This window comes from Elephantulus edwardii, unplaced genomic scaffold (genome assembly GCF_000299155.1).
Source record: "Elephantulus edwardii isolate Elephantulus edwardi_28Jun2011 unplaced genomic scaffold, EleEdw1.0 scaffold00085, whole genome shotgun sequence".
Taxonomy (NCBI): Eukaryota; Metazoa; Chordata; class Mammalia; order Macroscelidea; family Macroscelididae; genus Elephantulus; species Elephantulus edwardii.
In genome coordinates, this window is record NW_006399835.1 from 11,041,140 (window position 1) to 11,054,334 (window position 13,195).

Here is a 13,195-nt window from a genome sequence, read left to right on the forward strand (position 1 = left end):
ACATTTGCCCCACAAGACATCCTTGATCCTGTTCACCAGGCAGCCTAAGCATTCCTAGATGCCCAGCCTGACTAGGACTTCTGCTCCTTAGAAAGGCAGGCTCTCTGACCCATGTCAAAGCAGCCCTTTTGCATGGAGTCTGCCTTGCGGGACCAAAGTCCATGAACATGTCTAAATTCACCATAGTGCTCCAAAAATTGGACAAAAGTTCAGGAGACTACTATGAGCAGCTCTACACCCCAATAAATCCAGAATCAGAATCAGCAGGCACTCACCTCTGCATTTGTGGCCTCATTGGCTTCTGACATCAGGCAAAAACTCCAGTGGCTAGAAGGGTTTGCCGATATGAACATCACCCAGTTATTGGAAGTAGCCAACAAGGTGTTCAATAACTGGGACAGAGGTGGCAAGAAAGTCTGATAGAAGAGCCAATTGAGATCAATCCTTCTGAACAGCTGTCCTGGGCCAGGTCCCCAGTCTGCAGCGGAGCCTCCACAACAAGTACTCTGCCGCAAAGTGACTAGGGGGGCGTCACCTGGGCATACCACATCACCGCGGCCTGAACAGTGTGGAATAAATGTCCCAAAAAGCAGAAGAAGGACTCAAAACAAAAAAAAATGACCTTCCTTTGTAGGCCTTGTGGGAAGCGACAGAGACTGAATGTGACCAGATTCCTACAACCTCAGCCCCCACAAGCCTACGGTCTGAGTCAAAGTCGTAATCAGACTGTTAATTTCCTTGTTGACACCAGAGCTGACTTTCCGGTGGTTAACACCCTAGTAGGCCCTCTCAGCAAAGATAGTGTCACTTTTTGGGGGTCCAATGGGAAAACTGTTACACATGTCTGTGCCAACCTCAAACCTGCTTGCTGGTGGGAGGGGGCTGCAGGAAGAGGGGGCACAAAGTGGTTCATAAGTTCCTCTAAGTTCCTGATTATCCTATGCCTCTCTTGAGACAAGATATTTTATCTAAACTGAGGACAAGAATCACCTTTTTGCCAGCTGCTCCTAACAGTCACAAAACACTTGGTCATGGCCCTTACAGTTCCCTGAGAAGAGGAATCGAGGCTCTTCTTAGGTACTTTATCCATTACAAGAACCCACAAGAAATCCTCACTGCATTTCCCAATGTCTAGGCCAAGCATTCACCCTTGAGACTTTCAGTCAATCAAGCGTTAATTGTAGTCAAACTCAAGTCAGGAGTCCAACCTGTCAAGGTCAGCAAAATCTCCAGAAAAGCCCTCATAGGGATTCAAAGGACACTGTTAAGCTCTAAGAAGGTGGAGTACTTTGAAAATGCCAATCTTTTTGAAATACTCCCTTCTTCCCTGTAAAAAAGCCTGGGGAGCTGGGAGAAGGGGATTCAGAGAGGGTACCACCACTACAGGGCTTGCAGACTGTCAATAATGCTGCAATCATGCTACATCCAGTGGTCACAAACCTATATATGTTGCTGATCCTCTTGTCTCCCAATGCTGCCTGGTTTTACTGTTTAGACCTGAAAGACATCTTCTTCTGCCTAAGGATGGTATGTACCAGCCAACCAATCTTCACCTTTGTATGGGAGGGTCTAACTTCTGGAACAACATCAACTGACCTGGACTTGTTTGTCTCAGAGGTAAAAAAACTCACCCAACCCTGCTAGCCCTAAAATTGGGCTTAACTGCCTTCCCCAGAGATCAGTTAAACTGTTTACCCCTCCAGTATGTGTAGATGATTTGCTCCTTGTGAGCAAAACCAGAGAAAACTACTGGGCAGTAATATTTGCACTCTTACAATTCCTGGGCTGTGCAGGATTAGAAGGTATCATGGAAGAAAGCACAAATATATCAACAGTGTTCAATATCTAGGGCTTCACCTACAGAGAGATGCTACGTGTTAGGACCTGAAAGGTAACAGGAACAGTGGGATTTTTCTGCATCTGGATACTGGGCTTCACACAAAAGGCAAAAGCCCTCTATGGTGCCCTAATTGGACCAGACAACATCCCCTTCAAGTGGACAGAGGCTCAGAATCAAGCCTTCACAGATATAAAATTAACTTTCACTGAGACCCACCACCCTGGGCCTGCCAGACTTTGCAGAAACTTTGCTCTTTTGCTCATGAGAAAGAATAAGTAGCCCTTTGAGTCTTAATATAGAAAATAGTCCCATGAAGTCCTCATATCGCTTACTTGTCTAAACAAGTGGACCCAAAAATAATACCTCAGAAGCCTGGCAGTTGCCCTTACTCTTATCTAAAAAGTAGATAAATGACCTTTAAGTAAAAATCTAAAGATAAAGGTCCCTCACACTGTCCTAACCATTCTCAACAACCAGGGACACAAGCCGATGTTCATTGTTCACATTACCCAGTACCAAGGGCTGCTCTGTGAAAGCCCCCACCTAACCCTAGAAACCTTGTCAGCTTTCAGTCTTGCAACCTTCCTTCTGGTTAACACCAGATCCCATGACCACCACCAGGAACAATTCCTAGATGAACTTGTCTCCACTCATCCATATCTGCAAGATTTGCCTTTATCACAAGTAAACCTAATCTGGTTTATAGACAAAAGCAGCTTTATAGAAAATGGCAAAAGGAAAGCAGGGTATGTAGTGGTCTCTCTAACAGAAGTAATCAAGGCAATGCCACTTCCTAGTCATTGGTCTGCACGGTGAACAGAACCATGGGCCATTGTTCAGGCATTCACACTAACCAAAGGGAAATGGCTTAACCTGCACATAGACTAAACATACTTGGATGCCACAGTACACGTACATGGAAGTACCTATAAAGAAAGAAGAGTACTGACCTCTGGAGGGAAAATAATAAAAAGCAAGAAATCCTTATGTTGTTAGAAGCTATCTGAGAACCAAAAGAAGTAGCTGTCATACATTGCCCAACCCACCAGGACCCAACAACCAGTCCAGTCATGCTTGGAAATAGCCAAGCCAATTCCACTGCTAGAAATGCAGCCTGCCGTGGCTGAAAACCCCCAGAGCTTTAACATCTACTACTTCCTGTTTAAAGACTCCAAGGGCTACATGTTCTTTCTGGTGAGTAAAAAAGCATTGCTCTAACATCGACTTCTCCAGAGGTGTCTACCTCATAGTCAAAGTTAGAACCAGCCTATACCCCACAGGAACACTCTTGGGTCATTGAAGAAAGAGGAAGGAGTTTAAGACTCCACTGGGCACTACCAATTCCCCAACATGCAGATCTATGTCCCTTCCAATGGTGTCTACCAATTTATTGCTGATATCTACAAGCCAAGCCCATTTAGGAAAGACAAAGTTACAAGACCTAATCAATAAATACTACTACATAGTAAGACTCCCCAGCTTATGCTCTGTACTCTGTCAAAGGTGTGTCACCTACTCCCAAAAGAACCCAGCCCAGAAGCCAAGCCAGACACTTGAAGTACAACATCAAGCAAGCATACCTTTTGAAGATGGTGTAGGAAAAGGTAGACTTCACTCACATGCCCACAGCTGAAGGGTACAGTCATTTGCTAATAACAGTCTGCACCTTCTCCAGTAGGTAGAAGCAAGGCCCACCTGCACAGAAAAGGTATGAGAGGTGACCCAACATCTCCAAAAAATCATCCCTCAGTATGGAATGCCTCTGATCATAGGAAGTGTCAATGGGCTATCATTTATAGCACAGGTAGTCCAATGACTAAACTTCCTCTTAGGAATGAAGTGAAACTTACCTGGAACCTATTACCCTCAGAGCTCAGGGAAAGTAAAGGACATGAACTGGGCCCTAAAGGCAGCAAAGGGAAAGTTTTACCAGGAAACTGGATTTAAATGGCCAAGTATCCTGCCCTCCTCCAAGCTGGGTGCAACCTGTGCCCTTGTGGGTACTCCACCTATGAAATAATGTTTGGGAAACCCCATCCCTAATGAGCCAGTTCAGGAGTGATCCCAGTATGCTATGGCAATAAGGACTCAGTGAAGAACTCCAAGCCCTAGAAACTGCCATCAAAAACACCATGCTGTGCTAAATAGGTGGCAGTTCCTTTAGGAAACCTAGTCCACCCTTTTCAGCCCAGGGATTCGGTGTGGCACAAAAATGAGAAAGAAGAGCCCTTAAGGCCAGCATAGATTGGACCCCATACTGTTATATTGGTAATCTCAACTTCTGTTGATGAAGTTAGAGGACACATCTCATGGATCCAGCACTGCTGAATAAAAGACGTTCATACCTCAACCATCCCTAACTAGACCACCAGCCAGGCTCTCTTGATACACACAAACTGATCCTCAAATGAGAGCCACTCGCTGAAAAGACTACAGCCCAGCTATAGGCACAGTACTTGAAGCTGACTAGTCTAATATGCCTGAAAGTTGAGGAAAACAATACATGAACTTGGACTGTAAGGCCCATCTCTTGTGTTACTAGTTTCAATAGTATTATTAATTTCCTTAGGATTAGTTAATGTAACTCCTCCTGATTGGAACTGGTGCCAAAGATTTAGTTTTGGGCTACTCCTCCTGATAGTTAGTCTTTGTGTCCTAAGTCTGATGTGTTATCACTGCTGGCTGTAACTTGTCCCTGTAACTTATACCCACATTCTTGGCTGTAGTTGGTTGTGTAATCTAGGCACTACCTATTCTACAAAAGTAGCTCCAGACTACAGGATACTTCTCCAGAAAATAAGATTAAGCATCACCTTTATCCTGGTGGTAGAATATCTAATAATCATAATATGTTTATCCTGTCTCTTATTGTTTGTGTTACCTTATTACAGTTAAGCTCTAGCAATATGGGTCCCAAGAAGTGTGATAAGGATAGGTACCAAACATTCTTCCACTCTTTCTGTTATCGAGGATGCACATTCATCTCATGCACCAGCAGCAGTCACCAATTTTAGATGACTTCAAGTACCAGCCTGCTACTCCTCCAGCCAAAGCAGGTCCTATCATAACTGAGATGTCTATGGTACTTTGTAGAGCCAAAGAGGATTAACTGATGGAGGAGGAGTAGCAGGTCAAACACAGACAGACCCAAACCAAAAAACAAGTCCAACAAATCATCCAGACAGTCCACAACCATACTTTACCCACTTACCAGGAGTAAATATATCCAACTTTAAGTTGCTCCTCCAGTCAATAGATACAAATACCAGACTCATACATACCTGAAACACCACCTACCAGAGGTTGCACAATTCCACCCATGATCAGTCCTGTTACATAGGTCTCTTCGTCTGTCAAAAAGCCTACACTGCTACACAGGTGGCAGCTGACTATAGCTTGGAAAAACCAATCAATCAAACCCAGATCTTTAGGCCCATTTTACTAGACATACTGCTAAACAAAGAATACAAGCTGCCTAAATATTATATTAGGAAATGTCACTGTAAGAAAGATTCCCCTCATATATTTCCTAATAGTGATAGCAATAATCCTCCTATGTTTAGTACCTGGACTCATACAGGGAGTTTGAGGCCTACTAACTAATCTAGCATCTCAACTATTTGAAAGAAAAATATTGTATATGAGGGGGTGTTGTTGTTGATTACCTTTGAGTTGGGCATGACTCACAGCGACCCTATGAACAAATGGCCTAAAGCCCCCCTACAACTATAGACTTTTATAATTTCTGGAGGCATGTTGTTTAGGAAGTGGATGCCACCTCTTGCTTCCAAACCTGCCTTAGAATGTTACTGGTTGAGTCACCTGTGGTTCATAGCAACCCTACGTACAGTAGCTCTGAACCTTTCCCTGTCCTGAGCCAGTCTCACTAATTCTGACACACCAAATCCCATCGCCCTAGTTACTGTATCAATTCATTTCATCTGGGGGCTCCCTCTCCTGTGCTGTTGGTCCACTCTGCCGAGCATGATGTCCTTCTCAAAGGATTGATCTTTCCTGGCTACCTGTCCAAAGTAAGTGAGGTGGAACATCAAAATCCTAGCCTCCGAGGAGAGACCTGATTTCACTCTCTCCAAGACAGATCTATTTGTTTCCTTGGCAGTCCATGGTATGTTCAAGATTCTTCTCCAGCACCACAAACTGAAGACATCTATTCTTTTTCTCTGTCATCCTTATATGAGAGGGTACCAAGAATTAACACAATAATGGAACAAACCACAGTTGAATGATGCCCATGAGTAACAGAAATATGGGCATAAAAAAAGAGACTAATAGGCAAGTTCATTAACGAATTCTAGTCCCAGAAAGAGAAACCCCTTTAGCCCACTGTACTTCCTCCTTCCTAAAGCATACACCTTCCCTCATCCCTCATAACTCAAGCAGCCACTTTCACACTAGGAAATCCTTTCCTGCTTCTGTAACCCTGCCTGCATCTTAATGCAGACTCAGTATAAAAGCTACACTCACTTACCATTTTATGCCTGGAATGTTGCAATGAAAGTTTCTCTAGGCCACAGGCTAATAAATTTTCCCTCTTTTAAATTCTCCAAGAGTGATGTCTTGTCATTTCTGAATCACAATCTCACTACAAGAATAACTCATTTGTTTCCCTCTTTATCCATATTGGTTATGCAAATAGTTAATGTGCAAACAGATGGCTCAGAAGAAAGGTCTGACAATCCACTTAAAAGTAATCCTTTAAAGCTTTTGTAGCACAATGAATCCACTAAGTAGGCCATGCTAGTTTCCTCATCTCAAGATCCAATTAATCATATCTGCAAAATCATTTTTGCCATGTAGATTAGCGCATTGCTAGGTGACAGGGATTAGGATGTGGGCATCCATAGGAGTGGTTATTCTGGTTACCACAAGAGACTATACTGTTGACTTAGTACCACTGAGTCAACTCCAACTCATGCTAATGCCTCCAACAGGCTTTGAAGGCTGTAAATCTTAATTAGAACAGAATGTTACATCTTTCTCCTAATGAGTGGTTTGGCACAATACATTATACCATCAAGACTCCATAGACAAAAATTGAGGAAGATTTTATTTACTGTATCAGATATTATTAAGACTCAATAACATTTGTATTTACTTCCATAAGTCTGCATTGGTTCCTTTGCCAATTTCAAGCTTTGATTTAAATTTATATTTCATTTCCAAACTCATAATCCAGAAAATTTCTTTTTCTTGCTGTATGCTAAACCTATGAGACTCTTCACACACACCAAATGGCAACACCATGATGGATGGAGAAGAGATTGAGATTGTTAACAATTACAGCTTGCTCAGCTCCACAATTGACACTCTTAATACCAGTAGTCAGGAAATCAAAGACTAAGTGCATTGAGAAAATCTGCTGTCAGGGACCTCTCCAGAGTGCTGAAAAGCAATGATGTCAGTCTAGATACTGTTGTTGTTGTTGTTGTTTGGTGTCGTCGAGTCGTAGACGACTCATAGCGACCCTATGAACGAACAGCCTGAGCACTGTTCATACATAGAGTTTCTGGAGGCAAGCCATTTGAAAGTGGATGCTGCTCCTGCTTCCAGGCTTGATTTAGTCGGGAAGCTCCAGCCAACACTGTCCACCATGGGTACCCATTACCATGATTGGCACATCACTGTCACAGGCTTCAGCATCACAGCAACCACGAGTTACCTCTGTACAGCAACACACAGACCAGTGCTATACCACCTAGAAGAATGTTTGACAGGAAAACAATTTTAACCTGGCCAAGGGCTGCAGATGAAAATCACCCACCTTCGGGTTGGTAGCATAACTTCCTTTCCACTAGGCCAACGTAGCTCTCTCTTTGTCATTGTCGTTGTTACTGTTGTTTGGTGCCGTCAAGTTGTAGATGACTCATAGCGACCCTATGAACGAACAGCCAGAGCACTGTGCATACACAGAGTTTCCAGAGGCAAGCCATTTGGGAAGTGGATGCTGCTCCTGCTTCCAGGCTTGATTTAGTTGGGAAGCTCCAGCCAACACTGTTCACCATAAAATGTGCCTAATCCAGGCCATAGTTTTCACAATTACTTCTTATGCTTCGGAGAACTGGACAATGACTAAGGATGATAGAAGAAAAATCTATACCTTTGACTTGTTGTGCTGGAGAAGAGTCTTGAACATCCCATGGGCTGCCAAGAAAACAAATAGGTCTGTCTTGGAGAGGATGAAACCAAATTTCTCCTTGTAGGCTACGATTTTGAAGCTCTGTCTCACATACTTTGAGCATGTGGCCAGGAAAGACCAGTCCTTGGAGAAGGACATCATGCTTGGAAGGGTAAAGGGACAGCACAGAAGAGGAAGACCCCGGATGAGATGGATTAATAGAGTAACTGGGACAATGGGGTTGGTGTGTAAGATTTGGTGAGACTGGCTCAGGATAGGGAAGGGTTCAGAGCTGCTATCCAAAGGGTCGCAGGCAATTCAACAGCACATAACAACAACATGCTGAACCTACGTATTTTTTCTTTTGTATATTACCATCCTTTAGATCATACTGAAGAGTAATCTTTTGTCCAAAGGAAGATTCAAACATCTGAAAAACATTTGCCAACAAAAATTCATCAGATATAGGCATATCACTATATCTTACACGCTTTAAAATTCTGATCAATGACATTTGGAAACCTGCAAATGTTGCCCTGTGTCAATAAGGTTAGGAGAGGCAATTCTACGTTTAAACAAAAGGGAAAAAAAAACCAACCAAACAAACCACAAAAGGACCAAACCACAAGACCTCTCCTTTGCTCCAAGGTCGATGACCACATCCTGAGGACTGAGGCCACTTTAATAGTTTGATATAAAAACTATCCCTTTGGAAAATTGTAGGGAACTGATGAGAATCCTTGACATTGTCAACATAAGTAACAAATGAACATGACTTTTTCCTCTTTTTCTTCAAAAACAAAAGACAGGAAATGGAAAATTAAAACCTATATCAATGAAACTTTTAAAGTTACCAATTTAAACATAAAAGCCAGGAAATGCAAGTTAAGTATCTCAGGAGAACATTAGCTTGCTCATATTTCATGTGCTTCATTTTAAGGTATAACACTTAACAGTATAATTAGCAATCAAAAATATTTTATCTCTGCACTGTGGGTGTTTGGTGTTATTATGAGATCCTTGATTTTTGCATTTCCTGACTTCTGTGTTTAAATATATAACCTTAATGTTGCATTATTGTCGTGTTTTACATTAGTTATTGATGGTTTGTAAATGAAATAGATACCCTAGTAAGTCTTTTCTACCTCTAACTTCCGTAGATAATTTCTGCAGACACACATTTTATGAACCAATATTCAGAAGCTCTATAAAAACCGTAATGGAAAACAACACAATTCTAAAATGTATGGGGGTTCTAAAAGGTTTTTCACTTTGTAACAATTATGTTGCATCTCTTTGAAAGGTTGTTACTTGTTTTGTTTCCTTATGTCATTGCATCATTTTTACCTTGTGCTGAAAATATGTTTCAAAAATTAGAGCTCCACAGCAATTTCCAACATTTCAGGGCTTAAGTGTAGCCTTATAAAACCTACATTATATTGTTTTCTCTAAAAATTGTGAAGACCCTAGATAAAGGACAAAGCGTTTCAGTACTTTTAAATGTGTGCTAATTGTAGAATTCGTTTCTCTGATGTTCCTAATTTTCCATTACCACATTGTATTGGTAAATGTCAACGCTGTAGCAAATAATTTATGTATGTTGTTAATGAGTTTTGTATAAAAGACCAATAAATCATAAATAGTTTCAATGCCAAAGATAGTTCTAATTAACATACTACTCACTCAGACTCACAGCACTTAAGATTATAAGCAGTTTTATCAAAAGTGTAAAAAGAAAAAACACTTCCACACAGCAAATGTAAAATGAAAGAACCAATAAGCTCACAGATCAGGTAAAGGAGATTCATTAATGCCTGATTGTCTTCGATCATAGGCACAAGCCAATGCAGAAGGGTGAGTGGGTAGCCTTATTGCCAATCTTAAATCCTAAGAGGTTTTCCCCCATCCAAAAGTATTCATATTATATGCATAAAAATTCAGATAGCAATTGTCGAATCTGAACTTACGTATGTTTTGTTGTTGTTGTATGTGCCCTCAAGTTACCTGCAACTCATAGCAACCCTGTATACAACAGCTCTGAACCTTGCTCTATCCTGAGCCAACATTAGTGTCTCTGACACAACTATCCCATTACCCCAGTCACTGAGTCAATCCATGTCATAGAGATCTATTTCTCTTGCACTGTCCCTCCACCTTCCCAAGCATAATTTCTCTCTCCAAAGACTGATCCCTCCTTGTAACATGCCCAAAGGATGTCAAATGGAGCTTCAGAATCATTGCCCCAAAGTAGTAGCCTGGTTTCACCATCTCTAGGATAAGGCTCTTTATTTACCTAGCAGTCCATGATATATTTAATACTATTCTCCAATACCACAGCTCAAAGTCATCAATTTTCCTATCACCCCTAGTTATTGTTCAGCTCTCTGATGTACATAGCATGTAATTTTGAAGACCATGGCCTGAATCAGGTGCACCTCAGTCTCCAGACTGACATTGTTGCTCTTTAGGATTCTGGAGAGGTCCCTGACAACAGACTTCCCCAAAGCAATTTTTCTTTATTTCCTGGCTGCAGGTACCAAGAGGATTGATCTAAATGTTTAATATATTATCGTTACTACTGCTGTACTAAAAATTATCTTATTCTTCATATTGCATTGATAAAAGTTTCATGGTCAGAAATAGTTACATTAAAAACTAGATATCTGATGAAAATATCAATTCATATAGAGCAATTAGGAGTGAGTAACTTTATGGCCAGATGCTCTGATTTTATTAGCCTAATAAGTCTCATGGAACAATGTAACTTAGTAAAATTCTAGTCTAGTGTATAGTTTAACAGGATATAGTAACTATTTAACCAATGCAGTCATCTTCACCTCACTTTTAAAAAGGCTAAAATGTTGCCATTGCAAGTAAATTTCTATCTAAAATTATCTTGCTTCCATATAATCATAACATACAATATTAATGTATATGAAATGTTATTTCTCTCAAATCCATGTTGGTTCTGCTTTGAATAAGATGAGATATATATATTCAGAGAAAAAGGAAAGATAGTTGCTTTGGTCTCTCTACATCTCAAAATATGTTACAAAATAAATGCCTACTTAAGAGATCTATAATTATTCCCATTTCAAAAAAAAAAAAAAGATGACCCTACAGAGTGTGGAAAATGTGTGTGTGTGTGTGTGTGTGTGTGTAAGAGAGAGAGAGAGAAGTGACTTGACAGCACATAACAACTGCAACAACAACTCACTAATATCACATGCTAGCAAGATCCTGATGAAAATTATCCAAAAGCAATTGGAACAACACATTAACAGAGAATTGCCTGATGTGTGGTGGGGTTTAGAAAAGGCTGTGGTACCAGGGATAGTATAGCTAAAGTTAAATGCATCTTGGCTGAAAGAAGAGAGTACCAGAATATTTATCTGTGTTTTATTGATTATGCAAAGGCATTTCACTGTGTGGATTACAAAAAACTGTGGCTAAATCTGAGAAAAATGTGAATTCCAGAACACTTGATTGTGCTTATATGAAACCTGTACTTGGACCAGGAGGCAGTTGTCAGAACAGAGCAAAGAAACACTGCTTGGTTGAAAATCATAAAAGATGTATGCCAGGGATGCATCCTCTCTCCATACCTTTTCAATCTATATGCAGAAAAAATCATCCCCAAGAGGCTGGGTTATCTGAGGAAGTATGTGGCATCAGGATTGGAGGAAGACTCATCAACAACTTGCACTATGCAGATGACACAGCTTGCTTGGCTGAAACTGAGGAGCTGTATGCTGCAGAAGTTCAAGGACTGCAGACTTCAATATAGACTGAATTTCACCATAAAGAAAAAGAAGATTCATACCACTGAGTCAACTGGCAGCATCATGATAGACAGTGAAGAGATTTAGATTGTTAACAGCTTCAACTTGCTTGTCTCCACAATCAACATTCTTGGTACTAACAGCCAGGAAATCAAAAGACGAATTGCACTGGTAAAGTCTGTTGTTAAGGACCTCTCCAGTGTACTGACAAACAACGATGTCAGTCAGTAGACTAAAATGTGCTTGATACTGGCCCTGGTCTTTATAATTATGTGATATGCATCAGAAAGCTGGACAATGACTGGGGATGAGAGATGGAAAATTGATACCTTTGAGCTGATGGTGTTGGATAAGAGTATTGAATATACCATGGATTCCTAAGAGAATAAACAGGTTCATCCTGGAAAAAGTTAAATCAGGCTGCTACTTGGAAGCAAGGATTCTGAAGCTCAATTTGACATTCTTTGGGCATGTTGCAAGGAGGAACCAATTCTTGCGGAGGGACATCAAGCTTGGGAGGGTGGTGAAGGGACAGCACAGGAGAGGAAAACTCTGGATGAGATTAATTAACTCAGTGACTTGGGTAATGGGGATAGATGTGTCAAGACAATAATGTTGGCTCTGGATAGAGCAGGGTTGTACATATGATTGCTATGAGTTGAAAGCAACTTGATGGCATGTAAAAACAACAAATAGTTTATTATTCTGACACGAATAAAACTATTTTTTTCTAAAACTATGCATCAACAGAGAACTGTTAGAAGTTCAGGCTGGCTTTAGAAGGAGTTGTGGTACCACGGATATCGTAGCTAATGTTAGATGGATCTTGGTTGACAGCAGGGAATACCAGAGGGATGTCCATCTGTGTTTCATTGACTATGCAAAGGCATTACTGTGTGGACCATAACAAACTGTGGCTGACTCTGAGAAGAATGAGAATCCCAGAGCACTTGATCATGCTCATGTGAAATCTACACTTGGACCAGGATGCAGTCGTCAGAACAGAGCAAGGAAACACTGCATGGTTCAAAATTGGGAAAGGTGTACCCCAGGGATGTGTCCTATCTCCATGCCTTTCCAATCTATATGAAGAACAGATTATCCAGCAGGCTGGGCTCTATGAGGAGAAGTGTGGCATCAAGATTGGTGGAAGCTTCATCAACAATCTGTGTTATGCAGATGATACAACCCTGCTTGCTGAAACTGAGAAGCACCTGAAGTGCTTGCTGCAGTAAGTCAAGGACTGCAGCCCTCAATATGGACTGAAGCTCAATATCAAAAAAGCAATGATTCTCACCACTGGGCCAATTAAGAGCATTAGGATGGATAGTGAAGAGATTGAGATTGTTCACAGCGTTAGTTTGCTTGGCTCCACAGTCAACACTCTCAGCACCAGTAGCCAGGAAATTAAAAGACATATTGCCATGGTAAAGTCTA

The 13,195-nt window shown here is 41.1% G+C and overlaps 1 pseudogene; it reads left to right on the forward strand.

The window, feature by feature from the left end:
* Positions 1-345: 345 nt before the first annotated feature.
* LOC102873118 overlaps positions 346-13,195 on the forward strand; it is an 86,007-nt pseudogene continuing 73,157 nt past the window's right edge.